This window comes from Rhinoderma darwinii, chromosome 4, assembly GCF_050947455.1.
Source record: "Rhinoderma darwinii isolate aRhiDar2 chromosome 4, aRhiDar2.hap1, whole genome shotgun sequence".
Classification (NCBI taxonomy): Eukaryota; Metazoa; Chordata; class Amphibia; order Anura; family Rhinodermatidae; genus Rhinoderma; species Rhinoderma darwinii.
Genome location: NC_134690.1, coordinates 54,175,954 through 54,191,378, shown reverse-complemented (window position 1 = coordinate 54,191,378; position 15,425 = coordinate 54,175,954).

The following is a 15,425-nucleotide window of genomic DNA, read 5'->3' as shown; positions in this document are numbered from 1 at the left end:
TATTATTCCTCAAGAAGAGCCACAGACTTCTTGGGAGGATACCCTGGGAGGAGCGTTCTCTTGTGCACACTGTCACCTCCTGCCGTGTAATGCCCTAGAGGAGTAGGGCAAAGGAACTACTCTGAGAACATTTCTGGCTCGAAAAACTGGTTTTGACGTATCAAGTCCAGTGTGTTATAGGTATGAGGCTGGGTTCACATATACATTCGCGTTTCCGTTTTCTGTTCCGTCATAGAAAAATAATGGCAGTACCGGATCCATCACACGACTTTGACTTTAATCGGGTCCATTTAGTTTCCGTCATTTGTCCGTCATTTTCCGGGAAAAAATAGTACTGCATGCTGCACTTTTTTTCTGAAATTTTTAACAGAATCTGTGAGGCTCTAATGCAGATGTGAATGAAACCTTAAACTGCAGAAAACAAATAAACTAAAAAAACAGTAAATGCCGCTGGGCCTTTCAGATGCAAAAATACCCTGGTTACGAAGTGATAAGTACAAGGTAATTTTTAACAGCAAGAATGCCCTTCCATGATCTTTAGTTTATAGCCTATTAATAAATCTTGATTCGCTTCACATAAAGGCTGCATTTCCCAGAATGCATTCATGATGAGGCAGCTGTGTTGTACTAATTTGTATGGATTTCTATTGTCTATGGTAATGTGTTAATTTATATGTATTTCCTTACTTATTTCTAGAATCTAATGGATACATTTCCATATATATTTATGCTTATCTGAATCTCTGCCTAAGTTCTAAGTACACTTGTCAACTATTCCTAATTTTAAAAGATAAAATCAGTATATATTTTTTTACAGAGATGTTTGTATCCTTGATACCATCAACTCATTTTTTTTAAATCTATTCTTTATACATGTACTAACTTCTGTTGTGTACTAGCCCCCAATTTCTACAAGGCCTCCTCATTTGCTGTGAACCACCCATTTCAGGGTCTATGAATTGGGAATGTGCCAAAATCAGAATGGATGGGTGAGCATATGTGTAGCCTGAAATGATCAGGCAGGAAGGTTCTAATAGCAAGAGAAGTCAAGTAATAGTCCAGGTTCAGCACAAATATAAGTGACAACAGGTTTTAGTGTGTGATAGGGACGTGGTCAGCGATCAATCCAAGTTCGGTACACAAAAGAGCAGCAACAGTTTGTAGAGTGAGGCAGCAAGGAACTAGACGACAGGCAGGAAGCTCAATAGTCTGGCATTCAGGAAGTCCAAGGGCCAAACTTTAATAGTATGCCAAATGGGTGAAACCAATCAAGGCAAGGAATCCAGAGAGGCAGAAATCAAGAGAACTGGACAATAGATTCAGCAGTGGAGCTGTCCAACATTTGAGATGGCTCAATGAGAAGAACCACTGCCTGGGACACAGGAATCTAATTTAGTAGGAATCTCTGTTAGCCATCCACAGAGTCTCTGTGATTGATTGAGCTGCCCTATGATTGGCTGATAATGCAGTACATATATGTCAGAGCAGTCTACAGTCACAGTTGAAGTAGCAAAAAGAAGGAATCTTGCAGTCTTCAGTACAGGGAGTTATCCCCCTTACTGCAATACCCTAGACCACCAGGTATGTCATCATTAACCCCTTCATTGCCCAAGTTGTTATTATTAACCCTTTGCCCTGGCACACTAACCATGTTATCATTAACCCCCTATACTGCCCTAGACCACCAGGGATGTTACCCATTTTTACAGTCATTATTTACTTAAAATATGAGATGTAAGTTACGGGTATACTGGTGGAAGACTCCCTAAATTACCTTATTGTGGAATATGTGTTGACCTGTTCCACGGGCCAATGACCAGGCAAACGTGCGTTAATATGAACGCTAATTTCCGATCATCGCTCTGGGTAAACAGGGCAACGATTAGCAAATGTTTATTCTTCTGCTGATCCTATAGTTTGTGCAGCACAAAATATTATTGTTGTCGGTAACACATCTACGTGTCTAAACAGGGAGATGTGCTGCCGACACAATAATAACGAACAATCGCCCCCATATATACTGATCATAGCACCTTGTAAAAGGCGCAAACGAGCGCCGATCAACGAGCTGTCTTGTTGATCGGCGCTCGTTTTTATGGCCCATATTGGCTGATGTAAAAAGACCCTGAGTTGTGTTGTAGCGGGCAGTCTAGAAGGGGCAGAGCGAAAGAAACCCTATTAGGATTGATGATGGACAAGTAACACATTGCCGCAAGTAAATCTGCTGCCTTTTGATTGGTTGTGTTCCAAGGTGCGTCTGACATGTTGTCAGCCGCTGACTGAGGGCAGGAAAGGATTGTCATGGTTAGCGCTACCTGAAGGTCCAGTTAGTCCAGCTGTCACCCATGGGGCGACCTGGGGCTGAGAATGGAGCTCTTACCCCTCGGCGCTTCCTTCACACAATTCTATTGGGGGACATGTACAACGTCTCTCAGGGGGCTCAAGAGGTATCGATGTCCCCAACCTCAGTTTGACTACCTACTTCTAGTGTAAAGGATTCTGTAAATACCTTACAACGTAAAGGGAACCTTCCACCAGCATTTCACCTATTAAACCAGAAGTACCTGGTGGAAGTGAGAGAAAAATAATTTCTGTAGGTGTTACATATGTAACCTATAATTATCTTCAAGTAGGTGCTGTACCTTTAGTATTCAGTTTTTTAGTGTTCCTGTGCTGTATGTTAATGAGCATAAAAGAGTCATATCTTCATTAAAAAAAATCATATCTTCATATCTTCATTCCTCAAGCCATTCCGAGTTTACTCCGCCTCCTTACTTTTGATTGACAGCTCCTTGCCTCCCCTCGCACACACGAAATCCAGCGCTTTGGAATCGATGCCCTGTTCTGGTGCGTGCGCACAACGGAACACCATAGCGGTGCATGTGTAGTAACTAGATTTGAGGACAGGAAGAAGCAGGGAGGGGTATCGGACCGTACATGACCGGCACGCTATCTCAGAGGAGACGGGTCAGTTTTCGGAGGTGGGCGGGTATTAGAAGAGGAACAAACGAAATTGCCGGATTATTACCATAAAAGGTGCAAAATGTTTGCAGACCGTTGTTTACGTCAGAGGAGGAGTTTAGGAGAGGGGATAACGCCAATTAACTTTTGACAGCAGCGGCCGGCTTGGGGTGAGTAGAGTTCAATAGGTGAAATGCTGGTGACCGGTTCCCTTTAAGTTAGCGTTTGAAACCAACATCTTTTTATTTAAAACTATATGGCACTTCATGCGCATATCCATACTTTCATCAAAGTGAACTTCAAATGTGGGCGTGTGCGTGATGTCGTAATGGGCCAGCAGTTTTATACATTTGCTGTACACAAATGACCATGGGTGATTAATTGCAGGCCCTGTGTGAATGCTCCTTGGTGTGATGGTTCCTTTCAGATGTTTTGCTTCCCATAAAAATGTAATTACATTTCCCAAGTTGCTTATAACACTACCACTTTCAGAACTTCTATTTTAAAAGGTCACTTTTAATTAGTTTCTAAAAGAGTTTCATTCTAAATACCCGATTACAATCCTAAGTCTACACTTTATTGCATTCATCACCAAATGATGTCTATGAATTTTTTTTTTTCAAGTAAATTATCTTTCATAATGTAAATGATTTTCATTTACTGCAGTCTCTTTACTCATAATCGTACAAGGTTCACGCACAAATACTGTAGGATCACCAAAAAAGTCTGAATTCTTGATACTTTTCATAAATTAAAAGGAATCTGTCATGAACTCAGACCTTTCAATCAGCACATTTGTTAGATGCCCTATAAAAAGGGTATACCGGAGACTAAAAAACATTCAGCAAAACACCTAGCTTTAAAAAGTAGAGCACTTACTAACTCTTCCTGACCACCAACTGTCTTTTGACGGCGGGTGGTGCAGTGCCAAAATCTACAGTGAAGTCTTTTGGCGTCACTGTGGAATAGGCTTATGAGCGCTCTTTGGTTACTAACAGCTCCTGTACTTAGAGACGCCTGCTGAGTACAGTTGGGATCAGAGGAAACTGCGACCCCAGCTGTTTGACCCTTTGATCGCCATGGTCCGTTATTGCAGCATAATCAAAGGGGTCTCCCCACTTCGAGCTCATCACTAGAAGACTGGGAGAATGCGATCGGAGCCTGGAGGAACCCTCTGCAGTCAACTCAGGGTATGAGTATGCCTGCTGTTAGGGCACACTATGTGTACCCCTTTAAGTACCCCTATCAAGATAAACAGCTATACATAAATGTCCTTACAACAGAAGTTGTTTGGAGGTTTTTTTTTAATGCAGTCAGGTTCATTAAAACATAAAACTTTTTGCCTAACTTTACAAAATCTGCTGCTTTATTTTATTCTGCAGTCTTCCAAAACGCTGCATTAATATTTCTTCAAAACTGACAATTAAAGTAGCATTTCACTGAGAATTTTTTGATCAGGATAAAAAGGGAAAGTACTTGAAAAAAAAATTTCGTTCTTGAACTAAGCCGTGTGGAATTATCTTTGAAGTTTTCTGAGAATTGCATCTCTGCAGAAGATAATTGAACAAAAAAACGCATTGACACATTTCAATTTAGTTTGAGATTTAAAGGGGTTGCTTGGTTTGGAAGACCCATCTTAGATGGCATCTGTCCAGGAAAGGGTAATTGCCTAACTCCAGAGCCCCCATATTAAATATATAACTTCCCAACCAAGGTCTGATGTTTCTCCAGAAGAGCTCCAAAGGTCCACTGATGCTCCTGTATCTGGTATTATCCCATGACATCATTCTTACATAAATAAAAGGCCTTGTGAATCGAGGTGTATTAACACTCCGTACAACCTCTGAGCCCATATCTTACCTCTTCATTCTTCAGATTTTATACAATGCCAATGCTCCATTAGATGCCACGTTACTGAGGAGTTAGGGGTGACCAGATAACTATGTATAGATATATCAAAGGTCAATACAGAGATTGTCTAATGATCCTTTTATATTCAGGACCTCCTGGGAGGATGTTGTTATGGTTAATTAGTTGAAAAAGTTTAAAAGGGACCTGGCTGCCTTGACTAAGGGGATTGCAGATACCTACGTTTTGCCCCTCCTACGACTTCCAGAAATTAAGACACCTTCATGAATGGAGGAAAGCTCACAACAGCCATTTTTTTTACACATAACCCAGCATGAATAACTTTTTAACTACTGACATTCAGTGGCAAATTATCATATGGGCGGTTCGGGTGGCCACCCGGGTCCCGAGGCTCCCAGGGGGCCCATGGCAGCCCGAACCGCACATCATCTTACAAAACTATGCAGCGCGCTAGCGCTGATAACCGCCGCTACGAAGATGGGGAGGATCAGGGAATTGGCCGGCTTAGGACACGCCTCCCTGACAGTGCGGGCGCCGTCATTGAGTAACAGAACAGCTACGGACGGCTGTTCTGTTACTCCAAAGCTGGAAGAGAAGAGCCGGGCGGGCAGCCACCGTCGCTGAGGTGAGTACTGGCTTATCCTCCTGCCCAACTGGTTCCCGACCGCTGGCTGTATTTTTTACGGCCAGCGGTCAGGGACGGGTCCTTAAAACCCGAGCCATAGACTTTCTACGGCTCGGGCTTTAACTTGCTGCCCACGCGATCGGGCAGCTTAATGTCGGGTCTCCGGCTGTCAGTGACTACCGAGGACCCTGAGGAGAAGACAGAAGCAGCTTTCGCTGCTTCTGTCTTCTCTGATGTCTTTTTACACAGAGCTCAATGAACGCTGTGTATAGGAATAGAGACAGCAGCAGCGGCGCTGTCTCTATTCCTCCTGGTGATCATGTGACTGGTCACATGACCACCGGGATGCCGTTAGTTGCAGACTGCTGCTGGGTCTTACTAGACCCAGCACAGCCCAGTTAGTGACAATCGTCACTATGAGAGGGCTGATTTCCCCTGTAACTGGGGCTGCTGTGCAGCCCCAGTTACAGTGGAAAAACATGGTGTAAAAGAAAGAAAAAAAATATATAAAGTTCCCCAAAGGTCTTTTTTGACCTTTGAGGGACAGACCATAGTAATAAAAAAATGGTAAAGTGCAAAAAAAAAATGAAATAATAAATACACATAAAATACCCACCCCAAAAAAAAAACGTTCCCCCTGCCAATCATTGTTGTAACGCTAGCGCTGACCCAATTACCCTAATATAGACATGTAATATATTAAAATTTACGGTAAACAATGACGATTACAAATAAAAGGTCTATTTTAGGGCAAAACTATGTTATTACCAAAAAAAATAGCTGAAACGTAAAAAAAAGCTTATTTGTTTACTATTATTTTCAAACTTTATGAATAAAAATTCTAAAATAGCAAAAAAGGTGTGTATAAAAATGATAAAATAAAGAAACCTGCATTGTCTACGGAAAAAATGTCGCAAAAATCACGTCGTTAGCCCAACAAATAAAAAAGTTAGAGCCATTTAACTAACACGTGCTAAAAATGGCTAAACGGTGTCTGGTCCTGAAGGCGCAAAATAGCCCGGTCCTGAACTGGTTAAAGTCGCTGGCCGACGCTAGGTGGGGGATTATGCAGTAAGGGGGGGAGGGCTAACCATCTAACTGATGGCAGCTAGCTCTATGGGGGGGATAATAGTTTCCCCCCATAGAGCTGTCTTCAGTCAGTTAGACGCTCAACCCCCCCCCCCCCTTGTAGTATAGTAACTACTGAGGACCCTATGGGGGAAGGCGGGATTATTCCTAGAGCCCTCTACCTGCAGTCAGATGGTTAGACCCCCTTGCAGTATAACTCTTCCCCCCCCATAGAGCTCTCAGCAGTTATTATATATATATATATATATATATATTTTTATTTTTTTTAAATAAAAATGTGTGTTTGGCGCAACTTTGTAATTACGTTTTATTAAAAAATATTTTCACTTTTTGAGATACAGCTGCTTTGTATCCTGTATCCGTCAGGTCAGCAGGACTGACGGGATCAGTGAAATGGGCCCTGCGCTAAATTATAATCTTAGATGTGATAGATTTGAGGTGCATCCTGCGTGTCACTGATCCTGTCAGTCCTGCTGACCTGACGGATACAGGATACAAAGCAGCTGTATCTCAAAAAGTAAAAATATTTTTTAATAAAATCAATCAATCACACTGATACACACACATACATTATATATATATATATATATATATATATATATATATATATATATATATATATAATATAAAGTTTTTAAATGTGTACATAACCTTGTGGCACTATATACAAGGGGGAGCGCTGTGAGGCACTATATACAAGGGGGAGCGCTGTGAGGCACTATATACAAGGGGGAGTGCCGTGTGGCACTATATACAAGGGGGAGCGCTGTGTGGCACTATATACAAGGGGGAGCGCTGTGTGGCACTATATACAAAGGGGGGAGGGCTGTGTAGCACTATATACAAGGGGGGGGGCTGTGTAGTGCTATCCACAGTGGTATGTGTGTGGTGCTCTTTATTGGGGGGGGGGGGCTTTTTGGTGCTATTTACAAGAGGGGGAGGGCTGTGTGGCGCTCTCTACAGGGGGGCTGTATGGCACTATCTATAGGGGGCTGTGTGTAACGCTCTCTATGGGGGGGATGTGTGATATATAGAGGGGGCTGTGTATGGCGATATCTATGGGGGTGTGTAATATCTACAGGGGCTGTGTGTGGCACTATGTACAGGGGGCTGTGTGTATGTTTTACAGTGTGTGGTATTATTATATTCAGGCGCGCAGTGTTTGGTGCTATTATATTTAGGGGTACAGTATGTGGCACCATGATAACTTTATTTTCGTTTATAGGTGTGGAAATGTTGGAAAAGTGAGGAGACGTCTGAGTGGCAAATTCTGCAGAAATGTGTCATGGCCGGGAGAAGTCATGAGCGCTGGACCGGATGGAGAAGAAAAGAGGAAAAAAACTACTAGAATCTGAGACGTCGTCACCTGTGAGTCACTAGATTTATAGAGAATCTGTCACCTCTCCTGACATGTTTATTATAGGAAATCCTTGTATTTCACAAAAAGTCTTTCTGCAGTCCAAGACTGATAGACAATTCCCCTTGTCAGGAGGATGTGTCCCAGCACAGTGTGATACTGTCAGTATGTAGGGACACAGCCCTGTGACAAGGGAAATCGTAACACTGTTAATGCTTGCCCAAAAAAGTAGTTTTAAAAATAGTTATGGCGCGGCAGGGCGGCGGTGCGGAAGGGGGGGTCCAAGTTTGGGTAACAGCCCAGGGCCCATGGTCTACTTAATGCGCCACTGCTGACATTATATAATTCTGTATATACGGTACTCTAATATTCTCTATAGAGGAAAAGCATATTTTATTCTTGAAAAAAGGAGAGAAGGTACTGACATTCTACCCATCTTATACTGATAAATCTAATTATTGGACTCACACCGTTGCCCGCAGCTGACCCGAGGACACCTGACCAAGCGAATTTCAATGACATTGTCCCTGGATCCCTTGCCCAACAGGATCCCAACCATTACAGTTGGGTTATTCCTGTCCCACACTAATTCTGGGGAATATACCTCTGATTCCCACCCATTTTACATAACCAGCTTTGACAAATCTTAGTTCTGCCTTCAAACATCGCTTCCCTCCATGCCATCAACACTGTTTGATATGACGAACCAAAAACGTTGCTAATTATTAAATAGGACGGGTAGACCAGAAAATTCTCTCTCTTTGCTCCCACTCAACGGAATGCTCTTTCTACGGGGCCTGCCTTTTACCAATCTTCTCTTAAACTTCCCCCTTTCTGCAATAGACAGCCCCTATAGAAAACTTTACTAAGTCTGGGTTCACGCTGCGTTTTTGTTGCATTTTTAGCATATTTCTTAATGGGAGTTCATCAACCAAAACAAAAAACACATGCTAAAAATGCAGCAAAAAAGCACAGTGTGAGCCCAACCTAATGCTCACACTACAACCCCTGCAGATCGCTACGGGGATAACTTTTTTTAAAAGGTAATAGACAAGTTATGAGTACTAGATTACTGGAGATGCTTTCTTGATTCTGGGATTTATTCTCATTACCACGTTTGGAACCAGGGTGGAGTTTTTTTTGCCACCTAAGATAAGAAAAACAGTTTTTTACCTGATTGAGGTTTTTAATTTCTTTGGATCAACAATACAGGAGAATAGGTTGAACTAGGTTACTGTGTTATTATGGTAGTGTCCACATATATTTGAGATTTTTCTTTGTGTGGAGCTGTAGTTAGGCAGATGTAAATAGAGTGGCTCTTTTAAGCCAACATTGGTGCTGGTCTTAGGACATCAAATGTTGGCAAGTGGATGAAAAGTTTTTAAAGTTTTTGAGAGCCACAAAGCATTACAGGTAAGAAAAACTGAGTTATAGCATATCCCTTTGAAAGTTATTTAATTTCCCTTCGCATTAATAGTAGCAATCCCAATTCAAACCTCACTGAAATATTGATTATTTTTTTTTAACCTTTGTTGCTTTTTACTAGTTGTACACTGTGAGGATTTATATTAATATTACACTATTTTGACAAGCAAGAATATGAGCACAGGATTAAAGAATTTTGCTGTTAATGGTTATTTTGTGCAATTTAGTGTGAAAACAGTCTTTAATATGTATATATGTTTAAGGAATAAACCAGATACTGATCAAAAGCATAGCTCATCAAAGTGATACAGTGATTATAGGTGTTCAAAGCCTAGTCTTACATCACCCACTGCAAGAGAACATGAAATAAGTGCTCAATGGAGGAATTCTGGCAAAATCTGAGTTCAAAAACATATAAAAGATATAAAAAAACTGTCTCCACTAGAAAAGAAATGAGTTCTGTATCTTCCCGGTGTGAAAGTAAGAGGAAGTCATTTGGTGGTTCATGGTAATGAAAAAAAAAGGTTACTTTACTACTGACAATATCAATGCAACCGGCCTTTTATTTAGACCAAACCTGCTGTGCCTTGACCCATATACATACAGTATATCACCTACATAGTATAGCAGCACAATATACATTGTCATACATTAGAGTTTACATTATATAAAAAATAATCACCATAAAACAATATTTTAAAATGAGTGTCCACCAATGCACAGAAAAGGGGGTCGTATGTTTGTTCAATTAAATTTATTAGACAGTACAATCAGTGGCAAAATTCTAATAGAGAAATTTTCAAAAAAGTGCAAGAGCCAATAAGTTACTCTAAAGTGTAATAAGATATAGACAATGAAGTGAATGTGCAAATATATCACATTTTAACAGCAAAGAAATATACATTCAGCAAGACTGACTAGTCAGTCTATACCTCCCGTGTCCATGCATTCACTGGTGCGCATTCAAATTCCTTTGTCAGGGGGTAATGCCCCCTATCCTTAGTTTCCGTTTTAAATTCTAAACAATCAATCTGTCATTTGTCAATCAATCTTACAATTTTCTGATACCTACTTGTTGCTGCTACTTCACTGTTCACTGACTACTGGACATATGATTACCGGAGCCTATAGGCACACCTATAATGTGTCATCCAAAAATTCCCTATTGTTTACAGTTTTTATGTTATTTTTTAAGAATTTTGGATGATTTTTTTTCTAAATTATAGTTAATTTGTCGGGCTTTGAAATGCCCCACCCTTACACTAAGCCCCAACTAATTTATTTTACGTTACGAAGGAAGTTTAAAACAGCAAAAAGTAGCAAATTATTGTGAAAATATAACATGTGCCATAATTTGCGATTTTTTTAATGCTATAATGTTGGCGCACAGCCTTTGATAAATTCCCACCTGTGTGATCTGCTACCCTTCTTTCATAGCCAGCATTTTGTGCTACAGTAGGTTTTCTGTGGGATAGGACCAGATGGGCTAGCCTTTGCTCCCCACGCGCATCACTGAATCTTGGGTGCCCATGATCTCTCGCCGGTCCACTGGTTGTCCTTCCTTGCACTACTTTTGGTAGGTACTAACCCCGAATTGTGAAAACCCCACAAGACCTGCTGTTTTGGAGATGCTCTGACCCAGTCGTCTAGCCATCACAATTTGGTTTCTGTCAAAGTAGACTTCAAGAACTGACTATTCACTTGCTGCCTAATATATCCCACCCCTTGACAGGCGCCATTGTAACAAGATAATCAATGTTAATCACTTCACCTGTCAATGGTTTTAGAGGGGTTGTCCAGTCATAGGAAATTGATGGCCTATCCTCAGGATAGGCCATCAATATCTAATCAGGAGGGGTTCGACTCCCAGCACCCACACCGATCATCTGTTTTGAAGGGGTTGCAGGATTTGTTCGAGCGCTGCTTCCTCTTCATACCTTATGTACTCGTGCTGTGAATCGTCGACACACTTGTTTCGACAGTTCCCAGTATTACAGCCTTCTCCCATTGAAGAGAATAGGAGAAGGCTTTAAAACTGCCACTACAAGTGTGTCGGCAGTTCACAGTATGAGCAGTGACAGTACTGAAGAGGAAGCAGCGATCATACAAGCCCCACAGTCCCTTCAAAACAGTTGATCGGCGGCGGTGTTGGGATTTGGACCCCCACTAATCAGATTTTGATGGCCTACAACCCCTTTAATGTTATGGCTGAACGTTGTATACATATGTGATAACAGGTGGGCACATTTTCATTTTTTCTATGGGTCTTCTCTACTCTATGTAGATGGTTATTATAGCAGTGGAATAGGTAGGTTTTGATGAGATCGTAAAGGGCAATTCTGAATATTTTGAGGTTGGAGCATGACCCCATACAATATAGCATGTGAAAATTTATAAAAACTGAAATTTCTAGCCAATATATTCTGAGGACACTTTGAAATGTCAAAATGATGAAATTCACAGACATAAGTGAAATCTTTACATACAATAAAAAATGTGTATCATAACTTTCCTTAACTGTAGATTCCTTTAAATAAGTGATATTCTCATTTATTGATGATGTCTTCCTAATTGGGATTTGATTATTCGAGACGTCCTACTCATACTCATACACTCTAGCACCGTAATGCATTTTTCAGCTTGAAAGTCTAGTGTAAGTGGATGGAATATCCTGTAATCTTTCTAGATACGCTGAAAATGTCAACCAGTTATCTCATGCCTTAAGGCGATGCAAGTATGATGGATGCAAACAGCGAACAAAATAAGAGCCCTATCCCTCGCCCAGTGCATAGCGCTTCATTAGATCTATGTCACAGATCTATTTATTCGACCTGTCAGACTAGCTAACATGTTCTGGGCATAATCACAGTGACAGCGAGTGATGGATCCTTCTATGTATCAGTAATTATTCTTGTAATTTTAGAACATTGTAATAAACCACAGCTTGACACAACCCTGTCAGGATGTCGGAATAAAATCTTCACGCCACTTGCAGTTCCTGTCTACGTTACAGCATATTAATGTCACTTTTTTCTTGTGCTTTCCCTGGCCGTGTCCCGAGATGTATGAGGCGACATATATAACCTCTTCTGTAACTATAACTTTTCGTTTCTTTTAGTAACTTTTAGTTTCAAAGTCATTTTAAGGTTATATGTAGTACAAAAAGTGATATCTCTGGACAACTGGTACCCAAGAATGACAGACTTGGCATTTTACAGTCCTTTCACCTTGAAGATATAGTTTCACAGTGTGACCCTCACAAAGGGTCCTTATTCTCCTCGCAGAGATCCAGCTACTACAAAATCTTTAGGGTAATGCTCCCTAGGAAAAGTGTGCAAAATAGCTCTCTTCCAGAAAGATGATGTGCACCCCAGTGGCTTACATATCAATGAACACTTCTATAGAAAATGAATGAAGACTAAGCCCTATTAGGCCATAAAGACATCATAAAGGGGGTTCTTCCGGTCAGGAACCCTTCTATAAGCCTTAGCAGGTAGTCGCTCCCTCTAAGTAACAGCAGCTCCTGCTTTGGCGTCCCCGTCCATGTATTACAGCTGCAGCTTTCCCTATTTGATTATAGCTGATCACTGTAGGATCCAGGAGCTGGACATATGGAGATCAGCTGATTGCAGGGGTAGCAACCTTTATAGAACGGGTAGTCTTCTGATTAATTTTTTATTTTATTTGTATAGCTGTCAGAGCTTTGTTTTTCTGATACAGAGCTCTAAATTCCCTGCATAGACATATTTTGAAAATAATATTTCAGCTAACTGAAGTCACCACTAGAGGGAGCATAGAAGCTTACTGCACACTGTGTTATTATTGAGCTCAATGTATAACAATATTCAATAAGTTTTCATGCTCCCTCTAGTGGTGGCTTCATCAGCCAGCATGTTATAGTTTAAAGCGACCCTCCGGTCCCGGGACAACATTTTAAAGGGAACCTGTCACCAGCATTTCACCTATTGGACTTTACATATCCCTCACTGGCCGCTGCTATAAAAAGTTAATTACCGTTATCCCCGCTCCTAAACTCCTCCTCCGACTGTAAAGAACGGTCTGCAAACATTGCGCGCCTTTTATCGTAATAATCCGGTGTCCCTTTGTGCGCACACCAAAAGAGGACATCAATGCACAAGCGCGGGGTTTTGTGTGCTGGGGGGAGGTGAGGAGCCGTCAATCAGAAGTAAGGAGGCGGGGTAAACTCGGAAAGACTTGAGGAATGAAGATATGACAATTTTCAAACGAAGATTTGACTCTTTTCTGCTCATTAGCATACGGTGTGGGAACACTAAAAAACTGACTACTAAAGCTACAGAGCCGACTAAGATGACAATTATAGGTTATATGGAAATGATTTTTCACCCACGACCACAGGGTATTGCTGGTTCAATAGGTAAAATGCTGGTGACAGGTTCACTTTAAATATGGTGTATATGGAGTAATAATAGCTGATTCCCTCCTGTTGCGCCCCTCTTCCGTCGATCTGCCGTTTTAGGGTCTGCTCTGTTCTATCCCAAAATGGCTGCAGTGCTCCTTAGACTACGAGTCTGAAACACTACTACTGTTATTGGATTGGCCAGAGCTGCTCATATGAGATGTTCTGTCCAATCCATGAACAGAGTGCCTTAGTCGGAGAAGTACTGTGGCCATTTTGAGACAACACAGAGGGGATCCTAAAATGGCAGATCCAGGGCAGAGGGGCACAACCGGAGGGCACCAGGCAATATTACTCCTTATACTGCATCACATTTAGAATGTTGCTTTAATCCATTTGGAGTTCTATATTAGAAAAACGGAGCTCCACCTGCTAGAAAAGATAAGTTAATGAAATTTAATTTATATAATAAATTGTATTCCAGATTCCAGGGCAGACATTCATATTAAACTTTTTTTTTCAAGGTTTTCTCTTTTGTTTTTTTTTTAATAATCTCAGCAAAACGCTGTGGCTTTCACAAAAATGTAATGGTTTTTCTGCATTTATAAAATTGGCAGCAAAAACTGTGACAAAAAACATGTAAATGCACCTTACTACATACTAAAAGTTCTCACATCTGTGTTTTAGATCAGTCATGTTCAACCTATGGCTCCCTTGCCGTTATAAAACTACAACTCGTAACATGTCGGTTATACTGGGAGTTGTAGTTTAACAACATGTGGAGAAGCGGAAGTTGGAGGCCACTGCTCTAACATTGTGTTGTGCAGTAAATAGAATAAGTTTGCCCTCCTTACTCTGCCAGTGTATATATAAGAAATAAAAGACAACACAAGCGATATGTAAATTAGTAAAAGCAACCAACCAAGCACTCTATATCGCATATGGATGTAAAGTAAAGAATTACTTGCAACCAATCAACGTCTAAATACCAATTAAATGCAATTATCGATTGTAGTTGGTCAAAGTAATTAATTACCTTATATATGGGCAGCCCAGCGTAACCTGCACATAAAGAGTCCGCTAAAGCCCATTCAAAATGTACCTAAATGTGTATATCACTGTCACTGGAGAACAAAGCATTACTGGCACCTCACAATGTAGTTAGATACATCAGTGATAATACAATATTAGTGACCTGACGTTCTTTCTGATAAAACTTAGGGGACTGGTAAATTAGTCTCTAATTATCAAAAAGGAATATTTACAAAACTTGCCGCAAAAGTGGCCATACTATTATTTTATCATAAAAATTAGATAAAAGCGGTTCAACTGGCCCATCCTTTTATTAGGGGAGGGCTCCATTAAGAAACAGCATTATCCACTAGCCGAACAACAGTCATGGAATTAACGTGACCAAAATACAGTATTTCCCTATGGAAGGAAAGTAGGAAAGTGACCCTTTTGTTATGCATCCACTAATCAGATTTTACAGTATAGGGATAGTACAGTGATGTCACAATATAAGGATAATACATATTGTGGTGTCACAGTAAAGGAATAATAAACACAGTGATGTCACTGCACAGGAATAATAAACAGTAATATCACAGTATAGAGATAATAAACACAGTGATGTCACAGTACAGATATAATAAACACAGTGATGTCACAGTACAGAGATAATAAACACAGTGATGTCACTGCACAGGGATCATAAACAC